The 16,496-nt window shown below is 38.8% G+C and overlaps 1 pseudogene; it reads right to left on the minus strand.

Moving 5' to 3' along the window:
- Window positions 1–5,033: 5,033 nt before the first annotated feature.
- On the minus strand, window positions 5,034–14,950 carry LOC127415928 (myosin heavy chain, fast skeletal muscle-like; annotated as a pseudogene).
- Window positions 14,951–16,496: the final 1,546 nt, after the last annotated feature.

Below are 16,496 nucleotides of genomic sequence, written 5' to 3' on the forward strand. Positions count from 1 at the left end.
GTTAAATAAGACTATGCAAAAAGTTTTGAGAAATGTAACTTTCATCATTTGCACTTCACCTTGTATGATGCCCAGAGAGATAAATAGCAGCCGTGATGTTTCTGAAAAGATTCTGTGAATGCAAACCAGTCAGAGTTGTAAAATAGTAGGTTATTTAAAAATATTTATAATTTCAGTTTAGACAATAATTCATAAATTTAAAAGAAAAAAAATTCAAAGGTCCAAATAAATGTTACTCAGAGCTGCTAAACAATGTTGAATCTCCCCCACCTTTTTGCTGGGTCAGTGTGAGTCTTAGGGGTCAGGGGCTGCCTTTTATATAGTTTCATTACACACACTCAGCAGAACTGTCCAGCTGGATTTGGTCATGTAATATTACTTGGTATGATGTTTCTCTGCACCCGTGGAAAACAGCAAGATACTCTCATTCATTGACAGGAATATAAATATTCATGTTTTACCTCAACTATACACAATGTTTTCATATTAAATATCTTAATGTTGAGATGTTTTTATTTAAATTAATAGCCTAATGTTAATAGACATTGATATTCCAGATTTTTGGATAATATGCATAATATGAATTTTACGCAATTCATGCTGAAGTCGGATGCAGTTTTTTTTTTTTTTAAATGCTTTTGTCTTTATACAGAAGAGTGTTCCAATTTGAGAAGTTTAATTTTAATGAATGGAAATTCTTGGTTCATATGCAGAAAAGTAGTAAAATCTCACTTGTATTCAGTTTCAGGTGACCGCAAGACTTGCTTTTTATATTCCCAGGTGAATAGAATTTAAATAGCTGTTAGTTGTTTGTTTGTTTATTTTTTCATTTGACAATGTTTTCAGACAGTCATCTATGACATTACAGTTGATATTTCATAACCACATGATGTTGGATGACATACTGACAGTTGTGTTGCCATTTAAAATGATTGTGTGTTCAACAAAGTTGAAAATCTTATATAATTAGTAATATAGAATCTTTTGTAATCTCAATAAGTTTTTTTTTTTTTTTTAGCTAATATAGTGCTTTTGGTTGGGTTGGATCTTGTCATACTGGCCATTAGAAGTGGAAGAATGTTAAGTGATAAAAGCATTCATCAGCTTTGTATATTCCTGTTTTTCTGTTTCATGCAATTAAGATATTGATATAGATTGTTATTCAAGTTGTTAGTGAGTAGTGAGCATGTGATCAGAGATCATGCTCTGGCAATCAAGAGTTCTCCCATCTTTTGCCAGCAGAAGATAAAATTAAAGTCTTCAAAACGTTAAAGATTTATTACCATAGCTGGACTGTAACAGTTCATCCAAGTGAAAATAATATCTCTGGCAGATTTTTTATTGGGCAATTAAAGTTCAGTAGGCAAGTCATTTAATAAACTAGGCTCATAGTGATATTATGACTCTCAAAGTTATAAACAGCATGTTCATATATGGAAAAATATATTAATAAATATAGCACATCAAGGGCTGCTGTTATAAGGTTTAGGTCACTTATCCAGGCAACAGTGAAGTGCTTTATCTGATGCCAACAAGATCTGACTAAGTTTTCAGCTTCATTTTGAATTTACCTTTTACATATAAAAAACCTTATAATCAGAAAAGGTGCTTTGGTAAATTTGCACTAACACATTTAAATAACACTAGATGTTCTGTGGTATACAGAAAGTGAAGTTCTTTTATCATCTTTTAAAGAAAATGTTAAATAGTAATGATTTTGCTTAACCTGCATAAAAGTGTCTGCAATTAAATAAAAAATGACATACTTTGTCCTCAATAAAATAAAAACAATCAGTTGTTTTTGGTGTTTTCTGTCATACTTTTAAAGTTCTGCTTTTTGTTGATTTCTATCAGGTAAACTGTGGGTAAATTACAACATGTTTAGGCATTCCTTTAGATAAAAGATCTATTATTATTTCCATCTAATGGTAATAGACCAAGGAATGAAAATTCATACAAGTTTATAATTTGAGCTTATATGGCTTTTACTGAATCTCACAATGTATATTTAATGATCATGTGACTGAATTCTTAAAAGGTGACAGAGAACCCCAAAAAATATAATTGATGACTTGTATGAAACATATGGACCAAGTATATGGACCCAAATATTGAACATAAACTATTCCTAAACTTATCTAAAACTGTTGAAAGTGAGGTACCATGTCTTAATTGTGCTATCATTTCAGTGCACTGCTCTAGAATGTAGAAAAATATTTTCAGATATTAAAGTTATGAAATCCCATTGTGTATTTATTAGGTCAATTGACTGTAGTATGTACACATGCATTAGACAAGAGACTGACTGTTGCACTATGTATCATTGTTTTTTCACACCATGAGCTCTGTCTTTTTAAGACATATCAAGTTAGAAACAGTTCAGCTTTTATAAATCACATCACATGTTGAGACCCTTGCATTCTGTTTCACTGTTTTTGAATGCAATAATTTGTTCTGTGTGAAAAGCTCCTGCTTTCAGTAAAGGTTGTGTCAAGGTTTAGGGCACGTTGCCTGTTGTAGCAGCTGATGCTGTGCTGACTCAAGGTGGTACTTCAAGCTTGAATTGTTCCAATGGTGGAAAAATCCATTAAGGAATGATGTGCAGGTGAGGGGTATGATTGATTGATCATTTTTTCAATCTAATCAACAAGGCATTTCCACCTGAAGAACTGCCACTCACTGGGTGTTTTAAGTGCCTGCTAGTGGTGGAACCAGTGCAATAAGTTTAACTGGAACACCCTAAACCCTTGATCACTTGAAGCACATTGAGGGCTGCATGTCAATTTGTGGAATTATTTAGTGATTTTTGCACCTGAGAAAACAATGTTTTCAGAGATCGATGCAACCACAAATTCAGGTAAAGTTTAATTGTAATCTCAGAGGCTTATGTATAAATCTTATATGTTCAAAAAAAAATTGTATTAGAATTAATTATTAGAAAGGATTAATCAAGACTTACAAAAATGAAAATGATAACATAATGAACACACAGGCTATAACTGTGTGACAAACAGGTAGTTTAAGCTACAAGTCTTATGCTGTTAAATCTCAATATAACTTTTCTAAACTATTTAATTTAACTAACTTCACTTTCATCATACATTAGAGTTGTGTGATGGTGGGTTGATGAAGCATGATCTGCTGTCATGTCACAGTCGAGTTGCATTGTGGGATATGGAGCTGCCTGAAGTGTACATCTGAGTAGGCTCACTCCCTCGCTCTAAATTGAGGGTCTGAGGGTCTATCAACAGAAACTTCCCTCACTCACTTAACGAAGTGGAACGGACTTCCAGAATGGCGCCGTGGATTCCCCCATAGGGAAGTGCTTAGGGGGAGTTAGCGATTGGTTGTTTAAAGTGAAGTGGAACGCAGTCTCAGTACTCATGTCTCTCCCTTTTGTCCCATCCCTCCTTTCCCTGATTATTTGTTAATTTAGCCCACCTGCCCTACTTGTTTGCTTTCCTGATTTCTTCCCACTTTTATTTCATCTGTCTGCTTTTTTTCTGTACTGATTAATTTATTTTCTTGTTTCTTGTGTTCTGTTGGTCTGTTTCTCTGCCCCTCATATCCCCTGTCAGATTTGTTTGTGAAAGTTCTGTCCATTGTTGTCTATGTGTTTGGTTTTTCTGTTTGTTTGTTTGTTTTGCCCACCCATGGAAAGTTTTGTGTCCAACCCTGTTGGTTGTAGTTTGGGCTTTGTCTGTATTTTCTTTGCCAGGATTTGTGTTTGGTTATTGGTATTGTTTGATTATTGTAATAATTGTGTTCCATGGCTGTCGGTAAGTTGGTTCTGTCTCTTCAGACAGAATGACTTGATAACTTCTATATTAATTTTGTTATGGTCACTTCCAACAGGGTAACATGCCATGTTACAAAGCACAGATCATCTCTAGCTGCTTCCACAAACCTGACAGTGTGGTCTGTAAACTCCAGTAGCCTCCTCAGTCACCAGATCTCAATCTAATAGATCATTTCTTGGATACAGGGGCAATTCAAAGATTTCTGGCCTTGCCCACACAAACTGATTTTGCTACATTTACACCTTTCATCCATACTGGAATGGGGCTCTCCTCCACCCAAAGCAAACATTATTGAAAATGTTCTCCATAACCACATACTTTGAAAAATTAATTTTCAAATGTCATTATTTTCCAAACAAAAACAGATTAGTGTTGACTTGGACTCAGTCTTAGGGGCTCAGGACCTTATCAGACTAAAAGAAGCTTTTGTCCAGAGGTATGTTTTTTTTGTTACAAGTGTGAGAATTTAGGGTTCTAAACTCATGCAAATTTATTCAACTAGCAACTTATTGTCAGTAGATGGGTATCAGTATACTGGATAACTGACTGAGGATGAGCAATAGGGAATTGGAATGCAAGTCTGAACACTTTGTACTAAGGCAATGGCTAATGCTGCCCAAAAAATATACAGTTCCACTTGAGGTAAATATGACATGTATGCCAGGGTCTGCCATTAAAATAGGGAAGAATAATGCTTCATTTAGTGAATGTTAAGTTTATTATTTACTGGTATGAGAAGTATGGAGTGGTGGTGGCATAGTGGACTAAAGCACTGAACTGGTAAGCAAAAGGTTGTTGGTTCAATCCCCACAGCCACCACCATAGTGTCCTTGAGCAAGGCACTTAACTCCAGGTTGCTCCAGGGGGATTGTCCCTGTGATAAGGGCACTGTAAATCACTTTGGATAAAACTGTCTGCCAAATGTATTCAGTGGAATATCCTAAACATGCTCACTGCAGCCTAATCACTCCAAAATAGGGACTAGAATAATATATAGGTGGAACAGCATTTTCACTGCATGAATTTACAGTTTATTAATCTGAAGAAACTGTGAGGCTTTTGATTGTGTCAATATGGACCCTACTGAATCTATTCCACAGAATTTATGTCATTCTGGAGACATAGTTATATCTATTTAAAGGAGTTATATATGGTGAACAAAAGGAATGGAGGACATGATAAAAATGGCATTTTTTATTAGATACATATAGGCAGATTCAGTACAAGTAAGTCATATTATATGCTTGCTTGCAGGTGTGGTGTCATCTTTATTCTTCGTCTTTACTCTTAAAAATGGATTAGAAAAACTAATTAGGTTTGGTATAAAAATTATTCAGAATTTCATATATAAACTAGAGCTTTTCAGATTGCAGCTTGCTGAATTTTCATTTTTTTATATAAATCTACATTAACAACCATGGTTTGATACCTTTCCGGCATCACGACTCTTGGCTCTCCACTTGTTGACCTGGGACTCAGCGATGTCAGCACGCTCCTGAGCCTCCTCCATCTCATGCTGCACCTTCCTGTACCTGGACAGGTGAGTGTTGGCCTGTTCCTCCTGTGATGGTTACACAAGATATCCAGCTCATTACATTGGATAGTTTGGGACACGATGCATGTCAAGCTTAAGACACTTAATAATAGACTCACAGCTTCCTCAGCCTGGCGCTTATAGGCCTTCACTTTCAGCTGCAGCTTGTCTACCAGATCCTGCAGTCTAGTCACATTCTTCTTGTCTTCAGTCTTTGAGTGTCAATAATAGGAATTGTCTTTGTTAAACTCTGTTTGTTATTATATAAGGTGGTTTATATATTTCAAATTCCTGTGAGTTTTACCTGGTAGGTGAGCTCCTTCACTCTCCTCTCATATTTGCGCACTCCTTTTACAGCATCAGCACCACGTCTCTGTTCAGCTTCAACTTCAGACTCCAACTCGCGCACCTTCAGTAAAGTGTTTGTTGTAATACAAGGAATCTCTACCATGTTCAGGACAACCAAGGATCAATTGTGCTAAGCTCTTGAGTACTCAAACCTACCCTGGACTCCAGTTTCTGGAGCTGTTTCTTGCCACCTTTCATGGCCAGACTCTCAGCCTCATCCAGACGGTGCTGCAGATCTTTGACAGTTACCTCCAGGTTCTTCTTCATCCTTTCCAGGTGAGCACTGGTGTCCTGCTCCTTCTTCAGCTCCTCAGCCATCATGGCAGCCTGAAATAAAAAACAAACTTAAATAGGCTTTATTTACAACTTTTCTGAAGGCTCCATATGGTAGCACATGCAGCTAAACACAAGTCAAAGAACTGTAAACAAAAAAATAAAATAAGAAAATATAAGAGACTAAAGATTAAAGACTCACATCAGTTATGGCTTTCTTGGCCTTCTCCTCTGCATCATCTACCTCACCTTGAACCTGAACCAGATCAGCCTCAAGCTTATTCTTGGTGTTAATGAGACTCGTATTCTGTGGAACAGAAGCAGATTTCATCCAGTGATGCTTTTATCTGTCTTGTAAGTGCACTTTTCCAGGTTGGTATTGTAATCATTTTTCATACTTGAGAGTGTAGCAGTCTGACACGCTCACTGGCATCAACCAGCTCCTGCTCTGCCACTTTGCGGCCTCTCTCTGTTTGCTCCAGTGCAGCTCTCAGCTCCTCAATCTCTGCTTGCATCAGATTATTTCTGCGCTCCACCATGGCAACCTGCTCCTTCATGTCCTCCTGTCCTCTGACAGCGTCATCAAGGTGCAGTTGGGCATCCTGTGACAAGTTTAGGAAGTCAATCATATTTTTTAATAAGGCTTTGGTTAGTTCAAATTAGGGTTAGGGTTAGGATTTCAGACATAAAATAATTCATAATGACATTTAGCAAAAAGAATAATACCTTGAGCTGGCCTTGGATGTTCCTGAGCTGCTTCTGGGCCTCAGCAGCCTGGCGGTTGGCATGACTCAGCTGAATCTCCATCTCATTAAGATCTCCCTCCATCTTCTTCTTGACTCTAAGGGCATCATTTCTGCTGCTGACCTCAGAGTCCATGGTGCTCTGCATTGAATCAATCACTCTTTGGCTGTTTCTCTTTATCTGTTCCATCTCCTCATCCTTCTCAGCCAGCTTCCTGTCAATCTCACGCTTGACCTGGTTCAGTTCCAGCTGGACACGAAGAATCTTAGACTCTTCATGCAACAATTCAAACATATTACTGAAAACAATAATATCATCGTATTAGTATTGTTAAAGAATAGCACCTCAGCTTCTTCATGTGCAGTCTGGATCTCAGCTTTCTCTGACTCCAATGTCTTTTTGGATTTCTCTAACTCATGAATGCTCTTTCCAGTCTCTCCAAGCTGCTCCATTGGTCAGAAATCTCCTCTGGAGGATTTAAAGAACAGAATGTTAAAATGAGCTGTTTTATATATCTTCTTCAAATCCTTGATACACAAATACTGTACATGTGGCATTTACGTTGCAAATTCTTGTTCTCCCTCTTCAGGGTCTCCAACTGGTCAAGAGCTTCCTCATAGGAGTTCTTCATCTTGAAAAGGTCAGTGCTAAGGGAACAAGCTTCTTTCTGAGCACCTTCCAGTTCAGCCTGGCTTTCTTCATACTTCTGTTTCCACTCTGCCAGGACCTGTGAATGAAAGAAATGTAGTCATCATGAAATGGACCATTTGTCCATGAACCCAAGTTTAGATTTGTAGATGATTCCACATCTTCCTTGCCTTATCAAAGTTTCTCTGCTTTTTGTCAAGGTTGGCTGCAATGCATTTGCCCTCTCCACATCAATCATGAGGTCCTCTACTTCACCCTGCAGTCTTTGTTTGGTCTTTTCCAGAGAGGCACACTTGGAGTTCACAGCCTCAATGGATTCATCAGCTTCCTGAAGACGTTGGGCCAACTTTTTCCTGAGGAAATATGTACAAAATGATATCTTAGTCTTTAAATATGGGTTGCTCAACACTATTTTGATTTACTTACTTGGCTTCCTCAAGCTCTTCAGTACTTTGGATAGCATCAGTCTCATATTTGGTTCTCCACTGACATTCCACGCTGCAGTTCAGCTTTGGCCTCCTGTTCCTCCTCAAACTGCTCTCTGAGCAAATCACAGCCATGGTGGGCAGACTGGCCGCATGGGCCAGGGCGTTCTTGGACTGCAAGGATACATATTTAGAAATTTTAGAACAGTTTGAAATTTTTTGCGGTGGTTTACATGGCAAAAAAAATCTAAATGAATTTTGTGTAAAAATACCTTTGACTTCCTCAATATGCCTCTTAAGCTCCTCAATTTGCTGTGTATAGGCCTGTTTTCCTCTAGTTAATTGTGAAACAAGTGCTTCCATCTCTTCCAGCTGGCGGCTAAATTCACCTTAGAAACAGGTTAAGAATATCTATGTAAGCATGAACTCATGAAAAGCAAATGTTTTATTCAAACATTATATTTGATTTTTTTAAAGTCTTTAGCTAATTGTCCTGTGTTATACCATTCTCAGTCTGTAGTCTTGCTTGTTGTGCATTGATGTCATTTAGTTGGCGAATATTTTCATCACTCTTGGCCTTGATTTCACTCAGTTGATCTTCAAGGGTTGGACACATCTTCTCTAAATTAGTCTAATAAAATACAAACATTAAATACATGTGTCTTTTAAAGGTGCATTATTGTTTAATGACCCTCTAGTGACACTGATGTGGTTACCTTTGATTTAGCCACAGCCTCCATGTTGCTTGATAAGTCATCAATCTCCATCTTGTATTCACTCTTCTCTTTCTCCAGCTTCTGCTTGACACGCTGGAGGTTGTCGATCTGTTCTCCCAGCTCAGCCACACTGTCTGCCTGCTGCTTCCGGAGAGCTGCTGCTGTAGCTTCATGCTGCAAGTTGGACTCTTCAAGATCACGATGCAACTTCTGGAATTCAGCTTCACGTTTCTTATTCGTTTCAATCTGGGCAGCGGTTGCTCCACCAGCTTCCTCAAGCCTCTCACTGATCTCTTCAAGTTCCCTGGAGAGATCAGCTCTCTGCTTCTCCACTTTAGCACGAGCAGCTCGCTCAGCCTCAATTTCTTCTTCCAGCTCCTCAATGCGGGCCTTATTACAGAAAAAAAATCGAATTACCTTGGTAAACTGGTAACATGGCTTTAACTAGCAGTATACCTACTTCACAGTTTAACATAAAATCTAAATTACCTGAAGTTCTTTGATCCTCTTCTGAAGCTGTGCTCCCAAAGACTGTTCATCTTCAATCTTGCTTAGAAGCTGACTTATCTCAAAGTCCTTCCTGTTTTGAAAAATGAGTGTTTCATAAAATCTGCTATTTAAATACCTGGCACAGGTGTTCTGGCACAATGATTCTTGCAAACATCTAACTTCCATTCACTTTTTGATCTTTTCCTCTGTTTGCTGTTTGTCATTCTCCAGGTCCATTATGGACTCCTGTGCCAGTTTCAGATCACCCTCAAGTTTCTTCTTTGCTCTCTCAAGGTCCATATAGAGCTTCTTCTCTTGCTCCAGTGAGCCCTCAAGCTATTGTCATAGAAACCAGTGCATTAAAATGTGGTATACAACAACAAAACAATGTAATATTCACCTTCTCATTGGTTTATGGCCTTATTCTCATGCCAAGCATCTTGCATCATCCACTTGCTGCTCAAGCTTTGTCTTAACCTTAGAGTGTTGACTTTGTCTTCCTCTGCCTGAAGGTCATCAAGAGTCTGCTGGTGTGACTCTTGGAGGGCTTTCTTCTCTTTGGTCAGCTTGGCAATGCTCTCATCCTGAGACGCCATCTCCTCAGTCAGGTTTTTCACCTAAATGAAAATGTTGTTCAGTGCTTTCATTCACAAGAGCCTGACCAATAAGCAGAGTGTAGAATATGTGTGAACCTTATTTTCAGTTGTATGTTTCTCCTTCTCCACTTTTGTCAAGGTGAGCTCCAAGTCATCAATATCTTTCTTCAGCTCAGAGCATTCATCTTCCAGTTTCCTCTTCTTTGCAGTCAGTTCAGCATTGATTTCCTCTTCATCCTCCAGTCTCTCAGTTGTCTCTTTGAGTTTGGCCTTGAGCTGGAGCTTGCTTTTAATGAGACCTTCACATCTCTCCTCAGCATCAGAGAGATTTTCAGATTCCTGTTTATTGAGATAAATCAAGACATTAAACTTGTTATTGATCTAGCTGATACTATGCATTATGCAGGCACATTTAGTTATATGCCTGTGAGGTCCATATGTACTCTACAAATAAGAACTGAAATACCTACAGCTGCTACTTGCAGCTGAAGGTCATTTTTCTCCTGTAGGAGTGACACCATTTTCTCCTCAAGCTCCTTCTTCTTGGCCAGTGCCTTTGCTAAATCTTCTTTCATTTTCTCATAATTCTCCTTCATGGCTGCCATTTCTTAGTCTTTGCACTCTTCAAAAGAGGCTTGATCTTGAAATACAGCTTCATCCATGGCCAGTGTTTCACATTCATAAATGAGCGAATGTTGTATTGAATGCTATAAATTGATTCTCTGCATAAAATATAATTAACAAACAGTCATTACTCCTCTGTTCTAATCAGTAATATTTTAAAAAATAATTTTATAATTATACCTTCTCTCCATCATTTTGACAAACTCTCTCCTCCATGAGGTATCCATGGCACAAAGCCTGAGTCATGGTAACCAGCGATGCCAGTCTCTCATCTCCTCAAGGGTACCCAGCAGACCAGCTTTGAAAAACACCTACAAGAATAACTGAATGACAACAGGAGTATAATAATGAAGAAACTGTCCTTTATGAAGATTTGACCTTAGTTTTTTATGTGTAGCTCACCTTAGTGTGCCCAAACTTGTACTGGGTGTGGTCAACATCAATTGAGCCCAACAGTTTCTCTGAAGCCTTTTTGTTGTCAATAAACTGTCCCTCAGGGATGACACAAGCATTTAGTACTTTGTATCTAGAAGATATTTAGGAGGATTGTTTTGTTTTGAAATGTTAAAAACAACCTAGGGTTTTTTCCTCTTGAGATGAAGTGTAAGTACTATATGCAATGATGTTTACCTCTGCTTGAAGTCACCATAGAGGACTCTGCTGGGGAAACCCTTTCTGCAAATTCTGATACCCTCTAGCACACCATTACACCTGAGCTGGTGGATGACCAGGTAGTTCTCCATCAGACTTGAAATTGAGTTGTTTTTAAGGATTTAAAAACTTTTTAAAATAAATAAAAAAATCTTTGGGGCCTTGAACACTTCAGGTATCAAATTTACCTGGAGTCTTGGACTTGTTAGGGATCAAACAGTGCACAAAGTGAGGGTGAGTGCTCCTCAGTTTAGTCATCAGCTTGCCCAAGTTCTCCTGTGGAAATGTTTAAAAAAAAATTATTCATAGTTGTATTTAAATATAATGAAACTGACAGGATACAGAATCTATATACCCTAAACAGTGCAGACACAGTCTGGAAGGAACCACCCTTCTTGCCTCCCTTCTTTCCACCTCCTGCCTCTGTTTAATGCCAAAGAGAAAAGTTGTTGTTATTTTTCTAATGTGCATTAATCTATTTAAAAATTATAAGACAAAATATAAACTCTTCAGTCATTGTTTGTATTGGGTAGCTCTGTAATTTTCAGCAGATTCTGAAATTTGCTGAATATCAGGTATGTCTTTGACTTGAGTTTAGAACAAACTCAAGAATTTCCAATGGTCTTACATTCAGCAGATGCATGAGCAGCATACAGGAAGGCCAGCACTTTGAGTGATGACTTCTGGTAGAGTTGCACAACTGAATCATTCAGTGGGTCCTTGTTCTTGTCCAACCAGCCCGAAATGTTGTAGTCTACAGTGCCGGCATAGTGCACCAGAGAGAAGTGGGCCTCTGCCTTACCTTTGGCAGGCTTTGGCTTTTGGAAGGCTGCAGTTTTGCCGAGATGCTGATCATGTAGCTTATTTTTGAAGCTTGTGTCTGTGGCCTTGGGGAACATGCACTCCTCTTCAAGGATGGAGAAGATGCCCATTGGCTGTATAAGGGACATTGACACAAGTACAACCTGTACATTTCATTTTGTGAAAACTCCGAAAAGTTGTTTCTGAAAGCCCATTATCTTACCTTCTCAATAAGCTCAATGCAGGCAGCCAAGTCCATACCAAAGTCAATGAACTCCCACTCAGTACCTTCTTTTTTTGTACTCCTCTTGCTCCAGCACAAACATGTGGTGGTTGAAAAACTGTTGCAGTTTTCAACATCTCATTGATACGGACAACCATCCACAAGAACATTTTCTCATAGACACACTTGCAGAGAGCTGAGACAGCATTGTTTACCTGAGAAATTCAAATGTTAAAATTGTTATTTGTGTTCTCCAGAAGAATATCTCAGAGCAATCTTTATCTTTTTCACCTCTTAATTGCTTTTAAGGTGGTAAATCTTCATCTGTGCGGCTGTCTGGCTTTTGGTCACAAACTCATTTCCGACCTTCACTCTTGGGAAGCACAAAGCTTTCAGCATGTCAGCAGAGTTCAGGACCATGAGGTAAGCGATTTTATCAGCCACTGAGGAACAAAAGTTTTCCAGTCAATTGTCTGTGTTTTAAAGAATGTTTGCTTACCCTAACCCTATGAAACTGAGTGTAACATTTGAACAGATGCCTGATTTTCAAAAATAGGCGAGTTCACCTCTATGCATGACTCTCACACCCACTACATACTACATCTTACCCTCAGTGCCATCAAGTTCAGCTTGCTCCTCTCTCTGCTTCTGTTGAACTTCATGTTGCCATGATGCATCATAGCACCTGTAAGCTTGCAGATGCTAATATTCTCATCAGCACTGAAGCCCAGAATGTCAACAGCAGTCTATTTATATAGAACAAATTACAGAGAATTGAGAAGTGTCTAATTTCTTGTAATATAATGTGCTTTCTCTCTTTTCTTTTACACATATACATTGAATATATTCTGATAAGAATAATAATGTCATTGACCACTTACATCTGTAGCAATGAACTCCTCATCATCAATGATACAGCTGACAGTGATTTCACCCTGGCTGATCATTGTTAAATCATATAGATTGGTGGTGATGAGCAGGGCCTCTGTAAGACATGATTGTTCATATGACCTTGTTTTATTAAGCAATATAAAATTTAATTAATAAAATGTTACACTGAACACCATATCAACACTGAAATGGAATACAATTCTCATACCACAAAGTTCTGAGCTAGTAGAAGATGTGGTAGATCCTCTCAGCTGACAGCTGGAATGTAACTTTTTTTTTTCCCCAATTTGGAATGCCCAATTCCCAATGTGCTCTAAGTCCTCGTGGATGTATAGTGATTCACCTCGGTCAGGGTGGCAGAGGACAAATCCCAGTTGCCTCCATGTCTGAGACCATTAACCATGCATCTTATTACGTGGCTTGTTGATGGCTTTAGGTTTCACGCCATCCACCGCGGCAACCACGCTCAACTCACCACGTGCCCCACTGAGAATGAACCACATTATAGAGACCACAAGGAGGTTACCCCATGTGATGAGGAGGTTACCCCATGTGCTCTACCCTCCCTAGCAACTGGGCCAATTTGGTTGCTTAGGAGACCTAGCTGGAGTCACTCAGCATGCCCTAGGATTCGAACTAGCGAACTCCAGGTATGGTAGCCAGCGTCTTTTACTACTGAGCTACCCAGGCCCCCTGGAATGTAACTCTTGACTTTTCCAGCAGATCATTGACAACAGAACGTTGACTTTAATTGACTCATCCACATGTTGGCACAAAAATAAAAGCACATGTCTGTCTTGAAACAACACAACTCACAAGTTTCCATATCAGCTGAAGCCAATTTTCCAGTGGAGCCAAAGTGAATCCTGATAAATTTGCCTCAAAAAAATTGAGAAAAAATTAACCACAGTATTGAACAACCACCTTTGAAAAGTTAACTGAAACTTTATAATGTTTCATCTAAGTGGAGAAACTCACAAAACGGGAGGAGTTGTCATTCCTCACAGTCTTAGCATTACCATAAGCCTCCAGCAGGGGGTTGGCTGCAACAATTTGGTCCTCCAGTGATCCCTAGATATAATTGCAGAATTATGTTTAGATAAAGCACAATAACATTCTATAATCAATATATTTGTTTGGAAGAGGTGTTCACAAACCTGCATTTTTCCAGGGACAGTTTCTGCCATTTTGCCTCCAGACATTGCACCAACAGTTGCAAAATATTGAATGACACGTTTTGTGTTCACAGTCTTTCAAGCACCAGATTATCCACTGGAGGTTCACACAAGATCTTCATTAGTCACATAAACCTCCATGGATTTTTAATTGAAAGGCTCACTCTTACTTTCAAAAGAAGAATATCATAATCTGAAATAAAGTGAGTAGAGTGGCAAAGGCATTCAGATTTCCAACATATATATGAAAGTTTTCTTTTATTCATCATGAGTCATTTGTACAACAAATCCTCATTTGTTAGCACACTTATACAATCCACTTACCAGTGAGCATGAATTGATTGTCAGAGATGGAGAAGATGTGAGGTGGGGCTTCAAACCTCTTTTATTCTCTGTATCCAACCACAACAACTGAATCGTATACTGGAAGCCACTTGTAGGGATTGACAGTGACGCAGAACAAACCAGAGTATGTCTGAAACAGAAATAAATTGTCTATTTTCACACTTCAGCATCCCCCTTTTCTTAGGAATAAAAAGTTATTCATATAGACTTACATAGATCATCCATGCTGTGTAATGCTCTTTGAGGTTATACATCACAGGAGGCTCACTGAGTCTAAAAGTTTTTCAAACTTTGGAGGATTCATGGGGAATATTTCATCTTCTTTTGCCATGACAGTCTGAAAATCTGTTATCAAGGTTAATTAGACCTTTTTGTACTCGCGTCTCAACAAATTTGAGCTTGAACCACTCGATCACAACAATATCTGAAGTGATTACTCATTAATCATTTATTGTTTACTTACTTTCCCACCAACTAGAGTTTTGACAGTGGCTTTGCCACCTTCTCTTCTAACAAGAGTACCTTTCAGGTATATCTCATCAGCATCTACCACAAAGAAAGCTGTTTTGGCATCAAATGGGGTGTTCTGAGCCTCAATCCTCTCTCTTTCTGGCTTCCGGAAGAAAACTGCTGCCGGGCCAAAACACTCCATTTCACCATCATCCATGATGACTCTTTTCTATTTGAAATATCAAGTAGTTCACGTTGTTAAACAGACAAGCTTTTATTAGTTATCATAAGTGCTACCCAGTAATAAGTATTCCTTTGCTTTCATGTAGTCTTTTAATTAATCATGCAATATTCTTGGTGGAGGTCATGTGACGCCATGCAATAATGTGAGCGACGAGCTCTGCGCACTTTGCTAAATTTTTTATTATTTTCATGTTATAATCTGGTGAAATTTGATACACCCAGTTACACATTTGCTCTTTGAGGCAAAACATGGCAAAGAAGTCAAAATCCTCGGGCTCTGGAGACATTAAAAGACACTTACGTGTTCAGGATGAAAGCCCCGACAGGCCTACAGACCAGGGACTGGATTTGGATGGGAGAGGTGATCCAGCGTCAGTTGTCCAACATGTTGGTGATGTTGATGAAGGTTCTTGCTGACTTGGAGGATCTCGCTGAAATACGTTGAACGATTACGGCGATGGAAATAAAATTCTCTGATTTAGTTACAAGAGTGACTGATGTTGAGAGATGAATCGATTGTCTGGAATCTTCGGAGAGGCTAATCTGCCCGCGATCAAAGTTGATTTGGAACATCTCCTTGAAAAGCTTGAAGATCTTGAGAATAGAAGCCGCAGGAATAACATTTGAATTGTTGGAATTCCTGAGCATGAGGAGGGCAGAGATATAGTGAAATTCCTAGACAAGCTTTTCCCGAGACATAACAGGCCACAAGCTGGAAATCAAGCGAGCTCACAGAGTCCCAGCTCACAGATTTGCTGAGAGAGACAGGCCTTAATCGATTCTGGCCAGATTTCTGAGATCATCCGATAAAGATCTTGTGTTGCACCAGGTGAGAAGCAAAGGGAAGCTTTCTTGGAAGAACCATAATATTTTCTTGTTCCCGGACTTTGCAAGTTCAACAAGAGAGAAACGCGATCAGTTCAAGGAATGTAAGAAACTCTTACATCAGTGAAAGATCACTTTTGCTCTGATGTTTCTGGCCAAACTGAGAAAAGAAACAAAGGACAGTCACAAAGTATTTACATGTCCCAATCAGCCAATGTCTTTTATTGAATCAATGGGTGAGTAAATCATTGGGTATTTCTCATGTGAGTGGATCGACTTGCTGTACTTACTCTGGCTTTTGAGGAAGCTGGGCATCATTTTGGTTTCTTTTTTTCTTTTTGCGTTGGCTCTGCTGAGCGCCTGGAGTTTGTTTTGCTTTTCCTTAAAGAAACTTTTAAATTAACGAAAGATTACTTTTGCATTGAAGTTCCTGGCCAGTTTGAGAATGGACACTATGGATGACCGCAAAATATTTACATGCTCACACAAAGGATGTCTTTTCTATAGTTGACAGATTGTGTAAGTCATGGTATATATTTTTAAGCGGTCTCTGAGTGAATTGACTCACCCATCCGGGGAACCGGGATGCCAGTTTTGTTTCATTTTGTATTGGTTCCGCATAGTGGCTGGAGCTTTTTCTATTGAATAACACTTTTTTGGAACAGCTGTGGATTAATCTGTTCGTTCTTCGTGGG

Source organism: Myxocyprinus asiaticus, chromosome 25 (genome assembly GCF_019703515.2).
Source record: "Myxocyprinus asiaticus isolate MX2 ecotype Aquarium Trade chromosome 25, UBuf_Myxa_2, whole genome shotgun sequence".
NCBI classification, from domain to species: Eukaryota; Metazoa; Chordata; class Actinopteri; order Cypriniformes; family Catostomidae; genus Myxocyprinus; species Myxocyprinus asiaticus.